Here is a 26912-nt window from a genome sequence, read left to right as displayed (position 1 = left end):
AGGGGGTTTGAAATTTTGACTTGTCTACTTAAAGATCACCAAAATCTGAACACAAGGTCAATTACGTCCCTGGGTGGGATTGAACCACCAACCTTTTGGTTAATAGCCTTACACACTAACCAATTGCGCCACAGAGACACTTTGCAAAAGTACATACTGACAAAATCTAATAAGCATTCATCTAGAACGTTTCCTAGAAAAACTTTAAAAAGTCAATAATCTGGAGAGTTTTTGTAAGATGTTTCTTCCATCAACCAATGAAGAAACACATTGGTACTTTCCCATGATGAGTGAGTGCTTCAGGATCTTTTGCACTTACATGTGCAGCAGAGTACTGCAATGGAAGCATGCTGGGCCCATAACCCAGAGGTAGGCAGATTGAAACTATCCTTTGCTATATGCATTTTTTTTGTTAATTAAAGTAATCCAAAACTGGGATTGATATTTTGGCTCTTTTATTTTTACTTAAAGTACAATAACTTTTACCATTTTAATTTGTTTTGATAGTATATTGACAGTATTGTTTTCTTTCAAAAATCCACTTAATTTTCTTTACCCTATTATTAAAATGGTAATTGACAAAAACAAACTACATTGTCACCAGAAGAGCAATACAAAATGTACAAGTGATATATTAAAATCATCTTTCCAGCTTGAATTTCAATGATGCATTGGGGCAACGATTTTGTGAGAAACATCTTCACCCTTAAATAAAGATTTTCTTAATTCCTTACCTGTGTGCTAATTAGATATCACCTTGTTTTCACATTAAACAGACTTCCACATGAGAAAGCAGCAAGGATGCAGTGGCGTTAATGTTTCCTGGTGTCAACCTGTATTATTTCAGTAGACATTGAAATGAGGATGCATCTTGCTGCCTTTCCAATGAAGCAAGTTTAATTTAGTAATAGGTGAAAAACCATCCCTACAAAGGTGTTAATCAGAGACTTGGCTTTGTGGACACTTTTCAGAGAACAAATTTGTTATCATAAAAATAAACCAGAAAATGAAGAGCTGTTTAATCACTCAATTGGATTTTTTTGCCAGCATATTTTTTTTCTCTGCAACCTACTGCTAAATTGTGCTTCCTAGCTGTTTTTATAAAATCACTGAATCAAATCTAACTCTGATTACATCAGGGAAGGCCAGGTACCCACACCATAACAGGGGGTTTGAAATTTTGACTTGTCTACTTAAATATCACCAAAATCTGATCACAAGGTCAATTACATCCCTGGGTGGGATTGAACCACCAACCTTTTGGTTAATAGCCGAACACACTAACCGATTGCGCCACTGAGACACTTTGCAAAAAGTACATACTGACAAAGGCTAATAAGCATTCATCTAGAACGTTTCCTAGAAAAACTTTAAAAAGTCAATAATCTGGAGAGTTTTTGTAAGATGTTTCTTCCATCAACCAACGAAGAAACACATTGGTACTTTCCCACGATGAGTGAGTGCTTCAGGATCTCTTGCACTTACATGTGCAGCAGAGTACTGCAATGGAAGCATGCTGGGCCGATAACCCAGAGGTAGGCAGATTGAAACTATCCTCTGCTATATGCATTTTTTTTTAATTAAAGTAATCCAAAATTGGGATTGATATTTTGGCTCTTTTATTTTTACTTAAAGTACAATAACTTTTACCATTTTAATTTGTTTAATAGTATATTGACAGTATTGTTTTCTTTCAAAAATCCACTTAATTTTCTTTACCCTATTATTAAAATGGTAATTGACAAAAACAAACTACATTGTCACCAGAAGAGCAATACAAAATGTACAAGTGATATATTAAAATCATCTTTCCAGCTTGAATTTCAATGATGCATTGGGGCAACGATTTTGTTAGAAACATCTTCACCCTTAAATAAAGATTTTCTTAATTCCTTACCTGTGTGCTAATTAGATATCACCTTGTTTTCACATTAAACAGACTTCCACATGAGAAAGCAGCAAGGATGCAGTGGCGTTAATGTTTCCTGGTGTCAACCTGTATTATTTCAGTAGATATTGAAATGACGATGCATCTTGCTGCCTTTCCAATGAAGCAAGTTTAATTTAGTAATAGGTGAAAAACCATCCCTACAAAGGTGTTAATCAGATACTTGGCTTTGTGGACACTTTTCAGAGAACAAATTTGTTAGCATAAAAATAAAGCCAGAAAATGAAGAGCTGTTTAATCACTCAATTGGATTTTTTGCCAGCATATTTCTTTTTCTCTGCAACCCACTGCTAAATTGTGCTTCCTAGCTGTTTTTTTTATAAAATCACTTAATCAAATCTAACTCTGATTACATCAGAGAAGGCCAGGTACCCTACACCACAAGAGGGGGTTTGAAGTTTTGACTTGTCTACTTAAAGATCACCAAAATCTGATAACAAGGTAAATTACGTCCCTGGGTGGGATTGAACCACCAACCTTTTGGATAATAACCGAGCACGCTAACTGATTGCGCCACAGAGACACTTTGCAAACGTACATTCTGACAAACGCTAATAAGCATTCATCTAGAACGTTTCCTAGAAAAACTTTAAAAAGTCAATAATCTGGAGAGTTTTTGTAAGATGTTTCTTCCATCAATCAACGAAGAACATTCAAGCTGATTTCTTGCAGCAGCTGGGCACTGTAACAGCTCCAGAGCTGCTCTGTAAGGCAACTAAAAGGGTGTGGGCCCTGCAGCACTACCTGTAGTTCGCATTGTGCGTTGGAAGGCACAAAGTAAGCAGACGGGAGAAGTCAGGATAGTGCGCAAGGGCATAGAAGGGAGCGGCTCAAGAAAAGAGAAGTGGAAACAGACAGCAAACTAGGCTGGAGAGAGACCTGAGACAAAGAGATCTGAATTATACGAGAGCCGACCAGGGGAAACACAAATTATGCAGTCGAGTTTCCCACATTTGGGGAAATAGCTGGAGCAGCACACACAGAGTGCAATGGGTGAGCCTTGCCCTGGGAGAAGCACCTTCATGATCATAGTATCTCACCTGGCAGGTAAGTAGGAGTTGGGCAAGAGCTGAGGAGGGTCGCTGCTCGGGCAACCCCCTGTCAAGTGAAGGAGATCCAACTGAGGCAGCACAAGAGAACTCTCGAAAGAAGAACAAGGCTAGAGGAAGATCTGAGACACAGAAATCTGGCTTTTACCAGAGCTGACCAGAGGAAAGCACAAACACAGTCCCCCACTACCACAAATAATGCAGTCGAGTTTCCCACATTTGGGGAAATCATAGGAGTCAGCATACCCAGAATGCAATGAATGAACCTCACCCTGGGAGAACAATCTTCATGACCATGGTATCTCCTATGCAAAATAAGTATGATTTGGGATAGAGCTGGGGAGGGCCGCTGCTCAGGCACATCTCTGTCAAGTAAAGGAGATTCAACTGAGGCAGCACAAGGGAACTCTCATCTGGGGACAACAACTGCTGGGAGAACACATATTTTCAGATGAACATGGGAGGGCAGAAGGCTGCCTAATACTGAAGCACCCCCAAACAACAAACCAAATGCAACAACTAGTACAAGCATTCCTGGGGGAAGGCCTACAGCAGATGGATTTGCATATGGTGATGTCATCCAAGCAGTGGGTCAAAGTTGGCTTCAACCCTCGTCTGCATATGAAAAGAAAAAAGGGATGTGCAGGGCATGGCGTCCTTTTGTGGCGCTTGGATGACCCCTAATTCACATTAAACATCTCCACCCTCCTTCGGTGTGGGTCTCATGTTGGCTATGCCCCAGCCCCTGAAGCATTCACGCTGATTTCTTACAGCAGCTGGGCACTGTAACAGCTCCAGAGCTGCTCTGTAAGGCAAGTAAAAGGGTGTGGGCCCTGCAGCACTACCTGTAGTTTGCATTGTGCATTGGAAGGCACAAAGTAAGCAGACGGGAGAAGTCAGGATAGTGCGCAAGGGCATAGAAGGGAGCGGCTCAAGAAAAGAGAAGTGGAAACAGACAGCAAACTAGGCTGGAGAGAGACCTGAGACAAAGAGATCTGAATTATACGAGAGCCGACCAGGGGAAACACAAATTATGCAGTCAAGTGTCCCACATTTGGGGAAATTGCAGGAGCAGCACACCCAGAGTGCAATGGGTGAGCCTTGCCCTGGGAGAAGCACCTTCATGATCATAGTATCTCACCTGGCAGGTAAGTAGGAGTTGGGCTAGAGCTGGGGAGGGTCGCTGCTCGGGCACCCCCCTGTCAAGTGAAGGAGATCCAACTGAGGCAGCACAAGGGAACTCTTGAAAGAGGAACAAGGCTAGAGGAAGATCTGAGACAAAGAAATCTGACTTTTACCAGAGCTGACCAGAGGAAAGCACAAACACAGTCCCCCTCTACCACAAATAATGCAGTCGAGTTTCCCACATTTGGGGAAATCACAGGGGTCAGCATACCCAGAATGCAATGAATGAACCTCACCCTGGGAGAACAATCTTCATGACCATGGTATCTCCTATGCAAAATAAGTATGATTTGGGATAGGGCTGGGGAGGGCCGCTGCTCAGGCACATCTCTGTCAAGTAAAGGAGATTCAACTGAGGCAGCACAAGGGAACTCTCATCTGGGGACAACAACTGCAGGGAGAACACATATTTTCAGATGAACATGGGAGGGCAGAAGGCTGCCTAATACTGAAGCACCCCCAAACAACAAACCAAATGCAACAACTAGTACAAGCATTCCTGGGGGAAGGCCTGCAGCAGATGGATTTGCATATGGTGATGTCATCCAAGCAGTGGGTCAAAGTTGGCTTCAACCCTCATCTGCATATGAAAAGAGAAAAGGGGCGTGCAGGGCATGGCGGCCTTTTGCGGCGCTTGGATGACCCCTAGTTCGCATTAAACACCTGCACCCTCATTCGGTGTGGGGCTCATGTTGGCTATGCCCCAGCCCCTGAAGCATTCAAGCTGATTTCTTGCAGCAGCTGGGCACTGTAACAGCTCCAGAGCTGCTCTGTAAGGCAAATAAAAGGGTGTGGGCCCTGCAGCACTACCTGTAGTTCGCATTGTGCGTTGGAAGGCACAAAGTAAGCAGACGGGAGAAGTCAGGATAGTGCGCAAGGGCATAGAAGGGAGCGGCTCAAGAAAAGGGAAGTGGAAACAGACAGCAAACTAGGCTGGAGAGAGACCTGAGACAAAGAGATCTGAATTATATGAGAGCCGACCAGGGGAAACACAAATTATGCAGTCAAGTATTGGAAAATTCAGGGCTATGTCGTGTAGATGATGGCCTAACAGGAGGCTTTAAAATTTTCTTTCTAGTGTCCTTCGTTTGGGAGAAAAATGCAAAGGTACAAGACAGCTTTTCCTTGCCAATATCTCTCTTTTGCAAAGAGCTACGCATTGGAAAATTCAGGGCTATGTCGTGTAGATGATGGCCTAACAGGAGGCTTTAAAATTTTCTTTCTAGTGACCTTCGTTTGGGAGAAAAATGCAAAGGTACAAGACAGCTTTTCCTTGCCAATATCTCTCTTTTGCAAAGAGCTGCGCATTGGAAAATTCAGGGCTATGTCGTGTAGATGATGGCCTAACAGGAGGCTTTAAAATTTTCTTTCTAGTGTCCTTCGTTTGGGAGAAAAATGCAAAGGTACAAGACAGCTTTTCCTTGCCAATATCTCTCTTTTGCAAAGAGCTACGCATTGGAAAATTCAGGGCTATGTCGTGTAGATGATGGCCTAACAGGAGGCTTTAAAATTTTCTTTCTAGTGACCTTCGTTTGGGAGAAAAATGCAAAGGTACAAGACAGCTTTTCCTTGCCAATATCTCTCTTTTGCAAAGAGCTGCGCATTGGAAAATTCAGGGCTATGTCGTGTAGATGATGGCCTAACAGGAGGCTTTAAAATTTTCTTTCTAGTGTCCTTCGTTTGGGAGAAAAATGCAAAGGTACAAGACAGCTTTTCCTTGCCAATATCTCTCTTTTGCAAAGAGCTACGCATTGGAAAATTCAGGGCTATGTCGTGTAGATGATGGCCTAACAGGAGGCTTTAAAATTTTCTTTCTAGTGACCTTCGTTTGGGAGAAAAATGCAAAGGTACAAGACAGCTTTTCCTTGCCAATATCTCTCTTTTGCAAAGAGCTGCGCATTGGAAAATTCAGGGCTATGTCGTGTAGATGATGGCCTAACAGGAGGCTTTAAAATTTTCTTTCTAGTGTCCTTCGTTTGGGAGAAAAATGCAAAGGTACAAGACAGCTTTTCCTTGCCAATATCTCTCTTTTGCAAAGAGCTATGCATTGGAAAATTTAGGGCTATGTCGTGTAGATGATGGCCTAACAGGAGGCTTTAAAATTTTCTTTCTACTGTCCTTCGTTTGGGAGAAAAATGCAATGGTACAAGACAGCTTTTCCTTGCCAATATCTCTCTTTTGCAAAGAGCTGCGCATTGGAAAATTCAGGGCTATGTCGTGTAGATGATGGCCTAACAGGAGGCTTTAACATTTTCTTTCTAGTGTCCTTCGTTTGGGAGAAAAATGCAAAGGTACAAGACAGCTTTTCCTTGCCAATATCTCTCTTTTGCAAAGAGCTGCGCATTGGAAAATTCAGGGCTATGTCGTGTAGATGATGGCCTAACAGGAGGCTTTAAAATTTTCTTTCTAGTGCCTTCGTTTGGGAGAAAAAAGCAATGGTACAAGACAGCTTTTCCTTGCCAATATCTCTCTTTTGCAAAGAGCTGCGCATTGGAAAATTCAGGGCTATGTCGTGTAGATGATGGCCTAACAGGAGGCTTTAAAATTTTCTTTCTAGTGTCCTTCGTTTGGGAGAAAAATGCAAAGGTACAAGACAGCTTTTCCTTGCCAATATCTCTCTTTTGCAAAGAGCTACGCATTGGAAAATTCAGGGCTATGTCGTGTAGATGATGGCCTAACAGGAGGCTTTAAAATTTTCTTTCTAGTGTCCTTCGTTTGGGAGAAAAATGCAAAGGTACAAGACAGCTTTTCCTTGCCAATACTGAAGACATTTTCCCCACAAGGCCCTTTGGAGAGACAGAGAGAGAGTATGCCAGCACATACCCCAGCGCTATATAACCCAGGAATAGCACAGTAACTTAATGTTTGAACAATCGGTGAGGGGGAACATCTTGAAACCCCAGTTTGTACCCTTGGGACACTATTTGTAAAACACACGAGTCCATGTCCGAATGAATCCAGAACTGACTGAAGAGTTTTAGACGTGCCCCCACTGGTGCGGGCTCCTGCAAGAGAGCCCCAGCGTCATGCAGTGGATTTGGCAGAAGCAGAGGATGATCTCTGCTCCTGCGATCTTGAAGAGGATGCAGACCTCTTCTCTCTTCTCCTTCCTCTACCTGCAAAGAAAGGGGAATCTTAACTTTTTGCATATCTATTGGGCCGAAATGACTGCATCAGAGAATGATGCGTCTTCATCCGTTGGGAGGGAACATAGGGCAAGAAGGTTGACTTACCTGCGGGAGCTGCCGAGATCAAATTAACTAGGCAGTCACCAAACAAGGCTTCACCTTCATAGGGAAGAGACTCCCTTTCTTCTTGGAGTCAGCATCAGCATTCTCTTGGTGAATCCACAATGCCCTCCTATCCGACACTGCCATGAAATTGGCCCGTGAACTCAAGAGTCCTATATCCCTTGCAGTCTCACGTAAGTATGCTGCAGTGTCCTTGATATGATACAACGTAAGGAGTATCCCATCTCTCCAGGGTATCTATATCGGATGACAAGGTATTCGACCAATTCTTGAATACTACTACTCACCCATGCACATGTAATGGCAGGTCTAAGTAATGTACCCGTGGTTACATAACTAGAAATAATGTAGCTTCCTGCATACGATCCGCTGGATTTGTGACAGGGCCCCGTGCAGAACAGGGGGTGACTCCCACTTTATTCTGTCCGCGGCGGGAAATGAATAAACAACCAGAATCCTTTTGGGGATTTGAAACCATCTTGTCGAGCTGGCCCAGACTTTCTCAAACAGAGATGGAGGAACGTTACATCAGCTTTCATTATATATCTATATATACATACATATAGACCCCTTTGTCAGGAACAGCAGGGTCTTCAGTGATTTTAATATGTCCTTAATATCCACAATCATGTACTGAATGCTCCTTGCCAATATTGGATCTAATCAGGAAACATTATGGTCGACATAAGTATCAGTATCCGTGTCAGTATCAGTGTGTAGTAACTGGGCAAAATAACATTTTTGCGACCCAGCGGGGCCTGAGGGAAAAGAAACATAGCCATGAATATCACATCTATTCTCTACGTCTGTGTCTGGGACACAGATTTATCCAACCTTACTCTGATATTACTGAAACATTTACCCAGTCAGTTATTGGTGGTGCCAACAGGGCCACCATCATATGTCTGCATTCCTAATATAGTTTCCTCTTGGGAAAAACATTCAGCCACCGACATGTTGACACACATATACCAAGTACCCACAGACACACCGGCTTATGGGGGACAGACCGTCAGTAAATCTGTCAGAGGGACACAGAGGATTTTTCAGCTCACAATCCAGCGCCAAAAGTACACAGTCTGGGAAATAATAAACTCTATAGTGATAGACTTGTAATGCTCTAAAGATGTTCTGGTGAGGTGAGGAAGAAGCCCCGCCGCTGTAATGGCGCGTATCTGTCCCGCTCAGAAATAATTAATTACGCTATTGGGGTAAGGACAGTGCCCAGGCACTAATGTCCACTTTTTCCAGCCTTTTGTGAAACATTAAGTTACTGTGTTATTCCTGGGTTATATAGCGCTGGGGAGTGTGCTGGCATACTCTCTCTCTGTCTCTCCAAAGGGCCTTGTGGGGAAACTATCTTCAGAAAAAGTATTCCCTGTGTGTGTGGTGTGTCGGTACACGTGTGTCGACATGTCTGAGGAAGAAGGCTATATTAGAGAGGAGCGGGAGCAAATGAATGTGGTGTCTCCGCTGACACCTGATTGGATGGATATGTGGAATGTTTTAAATGCTAGTGTAAACTCATTGTACAAAAGATTAGACAAGGCTGAAGCTTTGGGACAGTCAGGGACTCAACCCATGCCTGATCCTATGTTGCAGGGACTGTCAGGGTCTCATAAGCGCCCACTATCCCAGATTGTTGACACAGATACCGACACGGATTCTGACTCCAGTGTCGATTACGATGATGCAAAGTTACAGCCAAAATTGGCAAAATCCATTCGATATATGATTATGGCAATAAAAGATGTTTTGCACATCACAGAGGAACCCCCTGTCCCTGACAAGAGGGAACATATGTACAAGGGAAAGAAGCCTGAGGTAACCTTTGAGGGGGTCACACGAGCTGAACGAGTTATGTGAAAAAGCTTGGGAATCTCCAGATAAAAGACTGCAGATTTCCAAAAGGATTCTTATGGCGTATCCTTTTCCATCAACGGATAGGTTACGATGGAAATCCTCCCATAGGATGGACAAAGCATTAACACGCACAGCTACAGTTGGAAAATCAAATTTTTTACCTTATGTTCCCTCACAGCATAAGAAAGCTCCGCATTATCAAATGCAGTCCTTTCGGTCACAAAGAAACAAGAAAGTGCGAGGTGCGTCCTTTCTTGCCAGAGGTAGGGGCAGAGGAATAAAGCTGCACAACACAGCTAGTTCCCAGGAACAGAAGTCCTCCCCGGCCTCTACAAAATCTACCTCATGACGCTGGGGCTCCACTGGCAGAGTCCGGCCCATGTGATGTCATGCAGCTGCTCTGACCACGCCTCCTGTTTCTCCGTTGCCGACCCCATTTTGAAACCGTGCCCCCGCACCGCTCCATCTCCGACTTGGAAATGGAGTGTTGTTGACCCCCCTCCCCCCCCCCCCTTCACCGATTCACAGGCAGAGGTGATCGCATTATCTGCGGGGTGCCGCAGAAAATGCAGGCGGATGCGTATGCTCTTAGCAGTTTTTGCAGTTGGATTGCGATCCAACCTGAATCAGGCCCTATTACCTATCACAATGCACTGCGGGTAGTACAAAATGGGGTTAATATAGGAGAAAAAACCCCAGAGCTGTGCTCCTTAATTGTCCCTGGTGGCTAGTGGAGCGGCTGCCCAGTAATCAGTGTCCACGCCAGTGCGCACACGGCCCGCCCCCATCAGCGGCCTCGTGATCCCGGAGGGCGGTGTGTGTGTGACTGACCTTAGGAAGAAACCGGAGCCTCCGCTGCAGTGACCCAGCAACCGGGGCACGGGAGTATACTGCGCCACTGGGAGTGATGGAGCTGCAGTAAAGAGGTCTATTAGACCTAGCCTGCTGCAGCCCTTGTAGATTCTTATAAAAAAAGTTCTTCTTTTCTTGCCAAAATTAATAGCTAAGAATAGGCTGCCTGAGGCAGCCCCCTGTTAAGTGGCCTGCTACTGAAGGCACCAACTACAAACTGAGCTCCCTGTTCATGGAAGCGAGGTTATAGAGGAGCATCTTGGGAACAGTCAAAAGCTTTGAGCCTGTTGGTGCCTCAGATCAAGATCCTACTCTGGTGTACATATACAATGTGAATCCTTGTGGAGTCCAGTGTACCCCACAGAAGAAATGAATGCGTCACACCCATTGGCAGCAACATTAGAATAGCTGCTGATGGGCACAATTGAGAAAGGAAGGGGGGAAAACATTTGAATCCAGCACATATATGTAATTTGAATATGTAATTTGTACCTTCCTACTTTAAAATGTAATGGATGAACCTCACCCTGTGAGAACTATCTTCATGATCAAGAGATCTCATATGCAAGATAAGTATGTGTTGGGATAGGGCTGTGGAGGGCGGCTGCTCGGGCACACCCCTGTCAAGTTAAGGAGATTCAACTGAGGAAGCACAAGGGAACTCTCATCTGGGAACAACAACTGCAGGGAGAACACATTTTCAGACGAATGTGGGAGGGCAGAAGGCTGCCTAATACTGAAGCACCCCCAAACAACAAACCAAATGCAACAACTACTGCAAGCATTCCTGGGGGAAGGCCTGCAGCAGATGGATTTGCATATAGTGATGTCATCCAAGCAGTGGGCATAGTTGGCTGCAACCCTCGTCTGCATATGAAAAGAGAAAAGGGTCACGCAGGGCATGGCGGCCTTTGTGGGGTTGCGCTTGGATGACCCCTAAATCGCTTTATACACCCCCACCCCCCATCAGTGTGGGCTCATGTTGGCCATGCCCCAGCCCCTGAAGCATTCAAGCTGATTTCTTGCAGCAGCTGGACCCAGAAACAGCTCCAGAGTTGCTCTACAAGACAAGTAAAAGGGTGTGAGCCCTGCAGCACCACCTGTAGTTTGCATACACACATATATAGGACAGCATCTCTTATATGCCCCAGGGTCAATAAAATAGTATCCTTATCTAGGGTATCCATCCCCACAGATAAGGTATCCGTCCATGCCGCTACAGCACTACACACCCAGGCCGACGCAATTGCCGGTCTGAGTAAGGTACCTGAATGTGTATAAATGGACTTCAGGGTAATCTCCTGTTTGCGGTCAGCAGACTCTTTGAGGGTAGCCGTATACTGGGACGGGAGGGCTACCTTCTTGGATAAGCGTGTTAATGCTTTGTCCACCCTAGGGGAGGATTCCCATCGTAACCTATCCATTGATGGGAAAGGATACGCCATAAGAATCCTTTTGGAAATCTGCAGTCTTTTATCTGGAGATTCCCAAGCTTTTTCACATAACTCGTTCAGCTCGTGTGACCCCCTCAAAGGTTACCTCAGGCTTTTTCACCTTGTACATATGTACCCTCTTGTCAGGGACAGGGGGTTCCTCCCTGATGTGCAAAACATCTTTTATTGCCATAATCATATATCGAATGGATTTTGCCAATTTTGGCTGTAACTTTGCATCATCGTAATCGACACTGGAGTCAGAATCCGTGTCTGTATCTGTGTCAACAATCTGGGATAGTGGGCGCTTATGAGACCCTGACAGTCCCTGCAACATAGGATCAGGCATGGGTTGAGACCCTGACTGTCCCAAAGCTTCAGCCTTGTCTAATCTTTTGTGCAATGAGTTTACACTAGCATTTAAAACATTCCACATATCCATCCAATCAGCTGTCGGCGGAGACACCACATTCATTTGCTCCTGCTCCTCTCTAATATAGCCTTCTTCCTCAGACATGTCGACACATGTGTACCGACACACCACACACACAGGGAATGCTTTTTCTGAAGACAGTTTCCCCACAAGGCCCTTTGGAGAGACAGAGAGAGAGTATGCCAGCACACACCCCAGCGCTATATAACCCAGGAATACACAGTAACTTAATGTTTGCCCAGTAGTACTGCAGCATGTAATTTGCGCCAAATTATGTGCCCCCCCCCCCCTCTTTTCAACTCTCTTGTCTACCGTGGTATAAGCAGGGGAGAGTCCGGGGAGCTTCCTCTCAGCGGTGCTGTGAAGAAAAAATGGCGCTGGTGAGTGCTGAGGGAGAAGCCCCGCACCCTCGGCGGCAGGCTTCTGTCCCGCTTAAACTGTAAAATTGGCGGGGGCTCATACATATATACAGTGCCCCGCTGTATATGTGTTATATTTTTGCCAAAAAGAGGTTTATATTGCTGCCCAGGGTGCCCCCCCCCCCCCCCCTGCGCCCTGCACCCTTACAGTGACCGGAGTGTGTGAGGTGTATGGGAGCAATGGCGCACAGCTGCAGTGCTGTGCGTTACTTCAGTGAAGATCATGAAGTCTTCTGCCGCCTCTGAAGTCTTCTTTTCTTCTCATACTCACCCGGCTTCTATCTTCCGGCTCTGCAAGGGGGACGGAGGCGCGGCTCTGGGACGGACGGCGAGGGTGAGATCCTGCGTACCAATCCCTCTGGAGCTAATGGTGTCCAGTAGCCTAAGAAGCAGGACCTTGCAACTCAGAGAGTAGGGCTGCTTCTCTCCCCTCAGTCCCTCGATGAGGGAGTCTGTTGCCAGCAGTGCTCCCTGAAAATTAAAAACCTAACAAAATACTTTCTGTCAGAAAGCTCAGGAGAGCTCCTGAAAAGCACCCAGTCTCCACTGGGCACAGTATCAAACTGAGGTCTGGAGGAGGGGCATAGAGGGAGGAGCCAGTGCACACCCAGAACTAAAGTCTTTCTTAAAGTACCCATGTCTCCTGCGGAGCCTATCTATCCCCATGGTCCTTACGGAGTCCCCAGCATCCTCTAGGACGTTAGAGAAAATAGGATTTTAATACCTACCGGTAAATCCTTTTCTCTTAGTCCGTAGAGGATGCTGGGCACCCGTCCCAGTGCGTACTGTGTCTGCAGTTATTAAATGGCCCTTAACTCCAGAACATTTATGTGGAGAAAACTTTCCTGACTTGACCATCTTCCTTGGATGTTTTCCCCCTGTGTGACTGCTCCCCAGCCTCGGAGGGTTGCATCCATGGTCCCTAGGATCCAGTCCTGGATCCCGAACCATCGCCCCTCTAGGAGGTGAGAACTGTGCAGCCACCAATGGAGTAAGATTCTGGTCTTGGAAGACAGGATTATCCTCCGGTGCATGTGTAGGTGGGATCCGGACCACTTGTCCAACAGGTCCCACTGGAACACTCTGGCATGGAACCTGCCAAACTGAATGGCCTCGTAGGCCGCAACCATCTTCCCCAGCAACAGAATGCATTGATGGATTAACACTCTTGCTGGTTTCAGAATTTGTTTGACCAGACTCTGGAACTCCATAGCCTTTCCACTGGAAGAAAGCCTCTTCTGTGTCCAGTATGACTCCCAGAAACAACAACCGCGTCATTGGGACCAACTGCGATTTTGGCAAGTTTAGGAGCCAACCATGTTGTTGAAGAACTGTCAGGGAGAGTAGATGTTTTGCACCAACTGGTCCCTGGATCTCGCCTTTATCAGGAGATCATCCAAGTACTGCATAATTGTGACTCCTTGCTTGCGAAGGAGAACCATCATTTCCACCATCACCCTGGGGAAAATCCTCGGAGCCGTGGACAGACCAAACGGCAACGTCTGAAATTGGTAATGACAATCCTGAATTGCAAACCTTAGGTAGCTTGATGCAGTGGCTAAACGGGAACATGTAATTAGGCATCCTTATGTCTACCAAAACCATGAAATCTCCTTCCTCCGGACTGGAGATCCCTACCCTGAGAGATTCCATCTTGAAATTGAATTTCTTCAGGTAGAAATTGAGGGATTTCAAATTTAAGATTGGTCTGACTGAGCCGTCCGGCTTCGGGAGCACGAAGAGGCTTGAATAAAAACCTTCTCCCTGATGACTAAGGCCGATTTGAACAATCGGTGAGGGGGAACGTCTTGAAACCCCAGTTTGTACCCTTGTGACACTATTTGTAAAACCCACGAGTCCAGGTCCAAATTAATCCAGAACTGACTGAAGTGTTTTAGACGTGCCCCCACTGGTGTGGGCTCCTGCAAGAGAGCCCCAGCGTCATGCAGTGGATTTGGCAGAAGCAGAGGACGATCTCTGCTCCTGCGATCTTGAAGAGGCTACAGACCTCTTCCCTCTTCTCCTTCCTCTACCTGCAAAGAAAGGGGAATCTTAACTTCTTGCATATCTATTGGGACAAAATGACTGCGTTAGACAATGATGCGTCTTTATCCGTTGAGAGGGAACATAGGGCAAGAAGGTTGACTTACCTGCGGGAGCTGCCGAGATCAAATTAACTAGGCCGTTGCCAAACAAGGCTTCACCTTCAAAGGGAAGAGACTCCCTTTCTTCTTGGAGTCAGCATCAGCATTCCCTTGGTGAATCCACAATGCCCTCCTATCCGAGACTGCCATGAAATTGGCCCGTGAACTCAAGAGTCCTATATCCCTTGCAGTCGTAAGTATGCTGCAGTGTCCTTGATATGATCCAACGTAAGGAGTATCCCATCTCTCCAAGATATCTATATCGGAAGACAAGGTATTCGACCAATTCTTGAATACTACTACTCACCCATGCGCATGTAATGGCAGGTCTAAGTAATGTACCCATGGTTACATAACTAGAAATAATGTAGCTTCCTGCATATGATCCGCTGGATTTGTGACAGGGCCCCGTGCAGAACAGGGGGTGACTCCCACTTTATTCTGTCCGCAGCAGGAAATTAATAAACAATCGGAAACCTTTTGGGGATTTGAAACCATCTTGTCGAGCTGGCCCAGACTTTCTCAAACAGAGATGGAGGAACGTTACATCAGCTTTCATTATATATCTATATATACATACATATAGACCCCTTTGTCAGGAACAGCAGGGTCCTCAGTGATGTTAATATGTCCTTAATATCCACAATCATGTACTGAATGCTCCTTGCCAATATTGGATCTAATCAGGAAATATTATGGTCGACATAGGAATCAGTGTCCGAGTCAGTATCAGTGTGTAGTAACATTTTTGCGGGCCTGAGGGAAAAGAAGCATAGCCATGAACATCACATCTATTCTCTACGTCTGTGTCTGGGACACAGATTTATCCAACCTCACTCTGATATTATTGAAACTTTCACCCAGTCAGTTATTGGTGGTGCCAACAGGGCCACCATCATATGTCTGCATTCCTAATATAGTTTCCTCTTGGGAAAAACATTCAGCCACCGACATGTTGACACACATGTACCAAGTACCCACAGACACATCGGCTTATCGGGGATAGACCTACAGTAAATCTGTCAGAGGGACAGAGAGGATTTTTCAGCTCACAACCCAGCGCCAAAAGTACACAGTCTGGGAAATAATAAACTCTATAGTGATAGACTTGTAACGCTCTATAGATGTGCTGGTGAGGTGAGGAAGAAGCCCCGCCGCTGTAATGGCACGCTTCTGTCCCGCTCAGAAACAAATAATTAATTACGCTGGCGGGGTAAGGACAGTGCCCAGGCACTAATGTCCACTTTTGCCAGCCTTTTGTGAGGAATTTATGCTGCCCAGGGTGCCCCCCCCCCCACCCACATGCCCTGCACCCTGCAGTGCCTGTGTTTGTGTGGAAGCATGGCGCACAGCATTCCGCTCGCTGCGTGGTACCTCAGAATGCCGTCACTGGAGAAGAAGTCTTCTGTTCTTCTGCTACTCGCCTGTCTTCTGACTTCTGGCTCTGTAAGGGGGTGATGGCAGGCTACGGGAGTGGGCATCTAGGCGTACCCAGCGATCAGCACCCTCAGGAGCTAATGGTGTCCTGTCAGCCAGAAGCAGAGCCACTATCCCAGATTGTTGACACAGATACAGACACGGATTCTGACTCCAGTGTCGATTACGATGATGCAAAGTTACAGCCAAAATTGGCAAAATCCATTCGATATATGTAGGCCGGACACACAGCAGGTGAGGGGGGGGGTGGCTGGACACACAGCAGGGAGGGGGGGTAGGCAGGACACACAGCAGGGGAGGGGAGGGTGGCCGGACAAAAAGCAGGGAGGGGGGGGGGTAGGCCGGACACACAGCAGGGGAGGGGGGGTGGCTGGACACACAGCAGGTGAGGGGGGGGCTGGACACACAGCAGGTGAGGGGGGGGGGGGCTGGACACACAGCAGGTGAGGGGGGGGGCTGGACGCACAGCAGGTGAGGGGGGGGGCTGGACACACAGCAGGTGAGGGGGGGGGCTGGACACACAGCAGGTGAGGGGGGGGGCTGGACACACAGCAGGTGAGGGGGGGGGCTGGACACACAGCAGGTGAGGGGGGGGGTGGCTGGACACACAGCAGGGAGGGGGGGTAGGCAGGACACACAGCAGGGGAGGGGAGGGTGGCCGGACAAAAAGCAGGGAGGGGGGGGGTAGGCCGGACACACAGCAGGGGAGGGGGGGTGGCTGGACACACAGCAGGTGAGGGGGGGGGGCTGGACACACAGCAGGTGAGGGGGGGGGGGCTGGACACACAGCAGGTGAGGGGGGGGGCTGGACACACAGCAGGTGAGGGGGGGGCTGGACACACAGCAGGTGAGGGGGGGGGCTGGACACACAGCAGGTGAGGGGGGGGGGCTGGACACACAGCAGGTGAGGGGGGGGGGCTGGACACACAGCAGGTGAGGGGGGGGGGGGCTGGACACACAGCAGGTGAGGGGGGGGCTGGACACACAGCAGGTGAGGGGGGGGTGGCTGGACACACAGCAGGGAGGGGGGGTAGGCAGGACACACAGCAGGGGAGGGGAGGGTGGCCGGACAAAAAGCAGGGAGGGGGGGGGGGTAGGCCGGACACACAGCAGGGGAGGGGGGGGTGGACACACAGCAGGTGAGGGGGGGGGGCTGGACACACAGCAGGTGAGGGGGGGGGGTGGACACACAGCAGGTGGGGGGGGGGGCTGGACACACAGCAGGTGAGGGGGGGGGGGGGCTGGACACACAGCAGGTGAGGGGGGGGCTGGACACACAGCAGGTGAGGGGGGGGGCTGGACACACAGCAGGTGAGGGGGGGGCTGGACACACAGCAGGTGAGGGGGGGTGGGCTGGACACACAGCAGGTGAGGGGGGGGGGCTGGACACACAGCAGGTGAGGGGGGGGGCTGGACACACAGCAGGTGAGGGGGGGGGGCTGGACACACAGCAGGTGAGGGGGGGGGGGCTGGACACACAGCAGGTGAGGGGGGGGGCTGGACACACAGCAGGTGAGGGGGGGGGCTGGACACACAGCAGGTGAGGGGGGGGGGCTGGACACACAGCAGGTGAGGGGGGGTGGGCTGGACACACAGCAGGGGAGGGGAGGGTGGCCGGACACACAGCAGGGGAGGGGAGGGTGGCCGGACACACAGCAGGGGAGGGGAGGGTGGCCGGACACACAGCAGGGGAGGGGAGGGTGGCCGGACACACAGCAGGGAGGGGAGGGGGTAGGGGGTGGCCGAACACAGCAGGAAGAGGGGGGAGTTGCCGAACACACAGCAGGGGAGGGGAGGGGATGGTGGCCAGACAAACAGCAGGGGAGGGGGGGGGAGGGTAGGCCGGACACACAGCAGGTGAGGGGGGGGGGTGGCTGGACACACAGCAGGGAGGGGGGGTAGGCAGGACACACAGCAGGGGAGGGGAGGGTGGCCGGACAAAAAGCAGGGAGGGGGGGGGGTAGGCCGGACACACAGCAGGGGAGGGGGGGTGGCTGGACACACAGCAGGTGAGGGGGGGGCTGGACACACAGCAGGTGAGGGGGGGGGGCTGGACACACAGCAGGTGAGGGGGGGGGCTGGACACACAGCAGGTGAGGGGGGGGGCTGGACACACAGCAGGTGAGGGGGGGGGCTGGACACACAGCAGGTGAGGGGGGGGCTGGACACACAGCAGGTGAGGGGGGGGGCTGGACACACAGCAGGTGAGGGGGGGGGGTGGCTGGACACACAGCAGGGAGGGGGGGTAGGCAGGACACACAGCAGGGGAGGGGAGGGTGGCCGGACAAAAAGCAGGGAGGGGGGGGGGTAGGCCGGACACACAGCAGGGGAGGGGGGGTGGCTGGACACACAGCAGGTGAGGGGGGGGCTGGACACACAGCAGGGGAGGGGAGGGTGGCCGGACAAAAAGCAGGGAGGGGGGGGGGTAGGCCGGACACACAGCAGGGGAGGGGGGGTGGCTGGACACACAGCAGGTGAGGGGGGGGCTGGACACACAGCAGGTGAGGGGGGGGGGCTGGACACACAGCAGGTGAGGGGGGGGGCTGGACACACAGCAGGTGAGGGGGGGGGCTGGACACACAGCAGGTGAGGGGGGGGGCTGGACACACAGCAGGTGAGGGGGGGGCTGGACACACAGCAGGTGAGGGGGGGGGCTGGACACACAGCAGGTGAGGGGGGGGCTGGACACACAGCAGGTGAGGGGGGGGCTGGACACACAGCAGGTGAGGGGGGGGGGCTGGACACACAGCAGGTGAGGGGGGGGGGGCTGGACACACAGCAGGTGAGGGGGGGGTGGCTGGACACACAGCAGGGAGGGGGGGTAGGCAGGACACACAGCAGGGGAGGGGAGGGTGGCCGGACAAAAAGCAGGGAGGGGGGGGTAGGCCGGACACACAGCAGGGGAGGGGGGGTGGCTGGACACACAGCAGGTGAGGGGGGGGCTGGACACACAGCAGGTGAGGGGGGGGGGGCTGGACACACAGCAGGTGAGGGGGGGGGCTGGACACACAGCAGGTGAGGGGGGGGCTGGACACACAGCAGGTGAGGGGGGGGGGCTGGGCACACAGCAGGTGAGGGGGGGGCTGGACACACAGCAGGTGAGGGGGGGGGGGGCTGGACACACAGCAGGTGAGGGGGGGGGGGCTGGACACACAGCAGGTGAGGGGGGGGGCTGGACACACAGCAGGTGAGGGGGGGGGGCTGGACACACAGCAGGTGAGGGGGGGGGGTGGCTGGACACACAGCAGGGAGGGGGGGTAGGCAGGACACACAGCAGGGGAGGGGAGGGTGGCCGGACAAAAAGCAGGGGGGGGGGGGGTAGGCCGGACACACAGCAGGGGAGGGGGGGTGGCTGGACACACAGCAGGTGAGGTGGGGGCTGGACACACAGCAGGTGAGGGGGGGGGGCTGGACACACAGCAGGTGAGGGGGGGGGCTGGACACACAGCAGGTGAGGGGGGGGGCTGGACACACAGCAGGTGAGGGGGGGGGCTGGACACACAGCAGGTGAGGGGGGGGGCTGGACACACAGCAGGTGAGGGGGGGGCTGGACACGCAGCAGGTGAGGGGGGGGGGGGCTGGACACGCAGCAGGGGAGGGGGGGTAGGCCGGACACACAGCAGGGGAGGGGAGGGTGGCCGGACACACAGCAGGGGAGGGGAGGGTGGCCGGACACACAGCAGGGGAGGGGAGGGTGGCCGGACACACAGCAGGGGAGGGGAGGGTGGCCGGACACACAGCAGGGAAGGGGAGGGTGGCCGGACAAACAGCAGGGAGGGGGGGGGGGGTAGGCCGGACACACAGCAGGGGAGGAGGGGGGGGGCTGGACACACAGCAGGTGAGGGGGGGGGCTGGACACACAGCAGGTGAGGGGGGGTAGGCCGGACACACAGCAGGGAGGGGGGGGGGGTAGGCCGCCGGACACACAGCAGGGGAGGGGAGGGTGGCCGGACAAACAGCAGGGAGGGGGGGGTAGGCCGGACACACAGCAGGTGAGGGGGGGGGGTGGCTGGACACACAGCAGGTGAGGGGGGGGGTCTGGACACACAGCAGGGAGGGGGGGGGGTAGGCCGGACAAACAGCAGGGAGGGGGTAGGCCGTAGGCCGGACACACAGCAGGGAGGGGGGGGGGCAGGACACACAGCAGGGGGGGGGTAGGCCAGACACACAGCAGGTGAGGGGGGGGGGGGCTGGACACACAGCAGGGAGGGGGGGGGTAGGCTGGACACACAGCAGGTGAGGGGGGGGGGCTGGACACACAGCAGGTGAGGGGGGGGGCTGGACACACAGCAGGTGAGGGGGGGGGTAGGCCGGACACACAGCAGGTGAGGGGGGGGTGGCTGGACACACAGCAGGGAGGGAAGGGGGTAGCCTTATTATAATAACCGTGTGGGGGAGGAGTCTGCGGCGGTGGGTGAATGAGATGTGGGGGCAGGCTGCTAAGGGTGCAGGGGAGGAGGGGAAGGGAGCCGGATGGATCTGAATGTGAGCCGCACGTAAGGGACCATACTGATCCTCCCCACCTCAGCCCGCTGGTGCTGCTGCTGCTGCTGCCTGACTTCTTCCGTGCAGCACAGCTGTCTTCTCCGGCTGCCGCTGCCGCTCCCGCACCCGCTTCAGGTGTGGGGGTAAAACTAGAGATGAGCGGGTTCGGTTTCTCTGAATCCGAACCCGCCAGAACTTCATGTTTTTTTTTCACGGGTCCGAGCGACTCGGATCTTCCCGCCTTGCTCGGTTAACCCGAGCGCGCCCGAACGTCATCATGACGCTGTCGGATTCTCGCGAGGCTCGGATTCTATCGCGAGACTCGGATTCTATATAAGGAGCCGCGCGTCGCCGCCATTTTCACACGTGCATTGAGATTGATAGGGAGAGGACGTGGCTGGCGTCCTCTCCGTTTAGACACTTGATTTACTAATTTTGGGGAGCATTAGGAGTACTCAGTAGTGTACAGTGCAGAGTTTTGCTGATAGTGACCAGTGACCACCACTTTTATTTATAATCCGTTCTCTGCCTGAAAAAAGCGATACACAGCACACAGTGACTCAGTCACATACATACCATTTCTGTGTGCACTGCTCAGGCTCAGGCCAGTGTGCTGCATCATCTATATATATTATATATCTGTCTGACTGCTCAGCTCACACAGCTTATAATTGTGGGGGAGACTGGGGAGCACTACTGCAGTGCCAGTTATAGGTTATAGCAGGAGCCAGGAGTACATAATATTATATTAAAATTAAACAGTGCACACTTTTGCTGCAGGAGTGCCACTGCCAGTGTGACTAGTGACCAGTGACCTGACCACCAGTATATAATATTAGTAGTATACTATCTCTTTATCAACCAGTCTATATTAGCAGCAGACACAGTACAGTGCGGTAGTTCACGGCTGTGGCTACCTCTGTGTCGGCACTCGGCAGCCCGTCCATAATTGTATATACCAGTGACCTAACCGTGGTTTTTTTTTCTTTCTTTATACATACATACTAGTTACGAGTATACTATCTCTTTATCAACCAGTCTATATATTAGCAGCAGACACAGTACAGTGCGGTAGTTCACGGCTGTGGCTACCTCTGTGTCGGCACTCGGCAGCCCGTCCATAATTGTATATACCACCTAACCGTGGTTTTTTTTTCTTTCTTTATACATACATACTAGTTACGAGTATACTATCTCTTTATCAACCAGTCTATATATTAGCAGCAGACACAGTACAGTGCGGTAGTTCACGGCTGTGGCTACCTCTGTGTCGGCACTCGGCAGCCCGTCCATAATTGTATATACCACCTAACCGTGGTTTTTTTTTCTTTCTTTATACATACATACTAGTTACGAGTATACTATCTCTTTATCAACCAGTCTATATATTAGCAGCAGACACAGTACAGTGCGGTAGTTCACGGCTGTGGCTACCTCTGTGTCGGCACTCGGCAGCCCGTCCATAATTGTATATACCACCTAACCGTGTTTTTTTTTTCTTTCTTTATACATACATACTAGTTACGAGTATACTATCTCTTTATCAACCAGTCTATATATTAGCAGCAGACACAGTACAGTGCGGTAGTTCACGGCTGTGGCTACCTCTGTGTCGGCACTCTGCAGCCCGTCCATAATTGTATATACCACCTAACCGTGGTTTTTTTTTCTTTCTTTATACATACATACTAGTTACGAGTATACTATCTCTTTATCAACCAGTCTATATATTAGCAGCAGACACAGTACAGTGCGGTAGTTCACGGCTGTGGCTACCTCTGTGTCGGCACTCGGCAGCCCGTCCATAATTGTATATACCACCTAACCGTGGTTTTTTTTTCTTTCTTTATACATACATACTAGTTACGAGTATACTATCTCTTTATCAACCAGTCTATATATTAGCAGCAGACACAGTACAGTGCGGTAGTTCACGGCTGTGGCTACCTCTGTGTCGGCACTCGGCAGCCCGTCCATAATTGTATATACCACCTAACCGTGGTTTTTTTTTCTTTCTTTATACATACATACTAGTTACGAGTATACTATCTCTTTATCAACCAGTCTATATATTAGCAGCAGACACAGTACAGTGCGGTAGTTCACGGCTGTGGCTACCTCTGTGTCGGCACTCGGCAGCCCGTCCATAATTGTATATACCACCTAACCGTGGTTTTTTTTTCTTTCTTTATACATACATACTAGTTACGAGTATACTATCTCTTTATCAACCAGTCTATATATTAGCAGCAGACACAGTACAGTGCGGTAGTTCACGGCTGTGGCTACCTCTGTGTCGGCACTCGGCAGCCCGTCCATAATTGTATATACCACCTAACCGTGGTTTTTTTTCTTTCTTTATACATACATACTAGTTACGAGTATACTATCTCTTTATCAACCAGTCTATATATTAGCAGCAGACACAGTACAGTGCGGTAGTTCACGGCTGTGGCTACCTCTGTGTCGGCACTCGGCAGCCCGTCCATAATTGTATACTAGTATCCAATCCATCCATCTCCATTGTTTACCTGAGGTGCCTTTTAGTTGTGCCTATTAAAATATGGAGAACAAAAATGTTGAGGTTCCAAAATTAGGGAAAGATCAAGATCCACTTCCACCTCGTGCTGAAGCTGCTGCCACTAGTCATGGCCGAGACGATGAAATGCCAGCAACGTCGTCTGCCAAGGCCGATGCCCAATGGCATAGTACAGAGCATGTCAAAACCAAAACACCAAATATCAGTAAAAAAAGGACTCCAAAACCTAAAATAAAATTGTCGGAGGAGAAGCGTAAACTTGCCAATATGCCATTTACCACACGGAGTGGCAAGGAACGGCTGAGGCCCTGGCCTATGTTCATGGCTAGTGGTTCAGCTTCACATGAGGATGGAAGCACTCAGCCTCTCGCTAGAAAACTGAAAAGACTCAAGCTGGCAAAAGCACCGCAAAGAACTGTGCGTTCTTTGAAATCCCAAATCCACAAGGAGAGTCCAATTGTGTCGGTTGCGATGCCTGACCTTCCCAACACTGGACGTGAAGAGCATGCGCCTTCCACCATTTGCACGCTCCCTGCAAGTGCTGGAAGGAGCACCCGCAGTCCAGTTCCTGATAGTCAGATTGAAGATGTCAGTGTTGAAGTACACCAGGATGAGGAGGATATGGGTGTTGCTGGCGCTGGGGAGGAAATTGACAAGGAGGATTCTGATGGTGAGGTGGTTTGTTTAAGTCAGGCACCCGGGGAGACACCTGTTGTCCGTGGGAGGAATATGGCCGTTGACATGCCAGGTGAAAATACCAAAAAAATCAGCTCTTCGGTGTGGAGGTATTTCACCAGAAATGCGGACAACAGGTGTCAAGCCGTGTGTTCCCTTTGTCAAGCTGTAATAAGTAGGGGTAAGGACGTTAACCACCTCGGAACATCCTCCCTTATACGTCACCTGCAGCGCATTCATAATAAGTCAGTGACAAGTTCAAAAACTTTGGGTGACAGCGGAAGCAGTCCACTGACCAGTAAATCCCTTCCTCTTGTAACCAAGCTCACGCAAACCACCCCACCAACTCCCTCAGTGTCAATTTCCTCCTTCCCCAGGAATGCCAATAGTCCTGCAGGCCATGACACTGGCAAGTCTGACGAGTCCTCTCCTGCCTGGGATTCCTCCGATGCATCCTTGCGTGTAACGCCTACTGCTGCTGGCGCTGCTGTTGTTGCCGCTGGGAGTCGATGGTCATCCCAGAGGGGAAGTCGTAAGCCCACTTGTACTACTTCCAGTAAGCAATTGACTGTTCAACAGTCCTTTGCGAGGAAGATGAAATATCACAGCAGTCATCCTACTGCAAAGCGGATAACTGAGTCCTTGACAACTATGTTGGTGTTAGACGTGCGTCCGGTATCCGCCGTTAGTTCACAGGGAACTAGACAATTTATTGAGGCAGTGTGCCCCCGTTACCAAATACCATCTAGGTTCCACTTCTCTAGGCAGGCGATACCGAGAATGTACACGGACGTCAGAAAAAGACTCACCAGTCTCCTAAAAAATGCAGTTGTACCCAATGTCCACTTAACCACGGACATGTGGACAAGTGGAGCAGGGCAGGGTCAGGACTATATGACTGTGACAGCCCACTGGGTAGATGTATGGACTCCCGCCGCAAGAACAGCAGCGGCGGCACCAGTAGCAGCATCTCGCAAACGCCAACTCTTTCCTAGGCAGGCTACGCTTTGTATCACCGCTTTCCAGAATACGCACACAGCTGAAAACCTCTTACGGCAACTGAGGAAGATCATCGCGGAATGGCTTACCCCAATTGGACTCTCCTGTGGATTTGTGGCATCGGACAACGCCAGCAATATTGTGTGTGCATTAAATATGGGCAAATTCCAGCACGTCCCATGTTTTGCACATACCTTGAATTTGGTGGTGCAGAATTTTTAAAAAAACGACAGGGGCGTGCAAGAGATGCTGTCGGTGGCCAGAAAAATTGCGGGACACTTTCGGCGTACAGGCACCACGTACAGAAGACTGGAGCACCACCAAAAACTACTGAACCTGCCCTGCCATCATCTGAAGCAAGAAGTGGTAACGAGGTGGAATTCAACCCTCTATATGCTTCAGAGGTTGGAGGAGCAGCAAAAGGCCATTCAAGCCTATACAATTGAGCACGATATAGTAGGTGGAATGCACCTGTCTCAAGTGCAGTGGAGAATGATTTCAACGTTGTGCAAGGTTCTGATGCCCTTTGAACTTGCCACACGTGAAGTCAGTTCAGACACTGCCAGCCTGAGTCAGGTCATTCCCCTCATCAGGCTTTTGCAGAAGAAGCTGGAGGCATTGAAGAAGGCGCTAAAAGGGAGCGATTCCGCTAGGCATGTGGGACTTGTGGATGCAGCCCTTAATTCGCTTAACAAGGATTCACGGGTGGTCAATCTGTTGAAATCAGAGCACTACATTTTGGCCACCGTGCTCGATCCTAGATTTAAAGCCTACCTTGGATCTCTCTTTCCGGCAGACACAGGTCTGCTGGGGTTGAAAGACCTGCTGGTGACAAAATTGTCAAGTCAAGCGGAACGCGACCTGTCAACATCTCCTCCTTCACATTCTCCCGCAACTGGGGGTGCGAGGAAAAGGCTCAGAATTCCAAGCCCACCCGCTGGCGGTGATGCAGGGCAGTCTGGAGCGACTGCTGATGCTGACATCTGGTCCGGACTGAAGGACCTGACAACGATTACGGACATGTCGTCTACTGTCACTGCATATGATTCTCTCAACATTGATAGAATGGTGGAGGATTATATGAGTGACCGCATCCAAGTAGGCACGTCACACAGTCCGTACTTATACTGGCAGGAAAAAGAGGCAATTTGGAGGCCCTTGCACAAACTGGCTTTATTCTACCTAAGTTGCCCTCCCACAAGTGTGTACTCCGAAAGAGTGTTTAGTGCCGCCGCTCACCTTGTCAGCAATCGGCGTACGAGGTTACATCCAGAAAATGTGGAGAAGATGATGTTCATTAAAATGAATTATAATCAATTCCTCCGCGGAGACATTGACCAGCAGCAATTGCCTCCACAAAGTACACAGGGAGCTGAGATGGTGGATTCCAGTGGGGACGAATTGATAATCTGTGAGGAGGGGGATGTACACGGTGATATATCGGAGGGTGAAGATGAGGTGGACATCTTGCCTCTGTAGAGCCAGTTTGTGCAAGGAGAGATTAATTGCTTCTTTTTTTGGGGGGGTCCAAACCAACCCGTCATATCAGTCACAGTCGTGTGGCAGACCCTGTCACTGAAATGATGGGTTGGTTAAAGTGTGCATGTTCTGTTTTGTTTATACAACATAAGGGTGGGTGAGAGGGCCCAAGGACAATTCCATCTTGCACCTCTTTTTTCTTTTCTTTTTCTTTGCATCATGTGCTGATTGGGGAGGGTTTTTTGGAAGGGACATCCTGCGTGACACTGCAGTGCCACTCCTAGATGGGCCCGGTGTTTGTGTCGGCCACTAGGGTCGCTAATCTTACTCACACAGTCAGCTACCTCATTGCGCCTCTTTTTTTCTTTGCGTCATGTGCTGTTTGGGGAGGGTTTTTTGGAAGGGCCATCCTGCGTGACACTGCAGTGCCACTCCTAGATGGGCCCGGTGTTTGTGTCGGCCACTAGGGTCGCTAATCTTACTCACACAGCTACCTCATTGCGCCTCTTTTTTTCTTTGCGTCATGTGCTGTTTGGGGAGGGTTTTTTGGAAGGGCCATCCTGCGTGACACTGCAGTGCCACTCCTAGATGGGCCCGGTGTTTGTGTCGGCCACTAGGGTCGCTTATCTTACTCACACAGCGACCTCGGTGCAAATTTTAGGACTAAAAATAATATTGTGAGGTGTGAGGTATTCAGAATAGACTGAAAATGAGTGTAAAT

At 50.2% G+C, this 26912-nt stretch overlaps 4 non-coding genes across 4 annotated transcripts; all 4 read right to left on the bottom strand.

Annotated features, from left to right (window-relative positions):
- Window positions 1-2840: 2840 nt before the first annotated feature.
- Window positions 2841-3003, bottom strand: LOC135031581 (U1 spliceosomal RNA). The gene has a single exon (XR_010227265.1). It is a non-coding gene; the product is annotated as a U1 spliceosomal RNA (small nuclear RNA).
- Window positions 3004-3155: 152 nt separating this feature from the next.
- LOC135031562 (U1 spliceosomal RNA) lies at window positions 3156-3319 on the bottom strand. The gene has a single exon (XR_010227248.1). It is a non-coding gene; the product is annotated as a U1 spliceosomal RNA (small nuclear RNA).
- Window positions 3320-3990: 671 nt separating this feature from the next.
- LOC135031571 (U1 spliceosomal RNA) lies at window positions 3991-4153 on the bottom strand. The gene has a single exon (XR_010227257.1). It is a non-coding gene; the product is annotated as a U1 spliceosomal RNA (small nuclear RNA).
- Window positions 4154-4305: 152 nt separating this feature from the next.
- LOC135031557 (U1 spliceosomal RNA) lies at window positions 4306-4469 on the bottom strand. The gene has a single exon (XR_010227243.1). It is a non-coding gene; the product is annotated as a U1 spliceosomal RNA (small nuclear RNA).
- Window positions 4470-26912: the final 22443 nt, after the last annotated feature.

This window comes from Pseudophryne corroboree, unplaced genomic scaffold (assembly GCF_028390025.1).
Source record: "Pseudophryne corroboree isolate aPseCor3 unplaced genomic scaffold, aPseCor3.hap2 scaffold_518, whole genome shotgun sequence".
NCBI lineage: Eukaryota > Metazoa > Chordata > Amphibia > Anura > Myobatrachidae > Pseudophryne > Pseudophryne corroboree.
The sequence above is the reverse complement of the archived record's forward strand: the minus strand, read 5'-3'. Positions and strand labels throughout refer to the sequence as shown.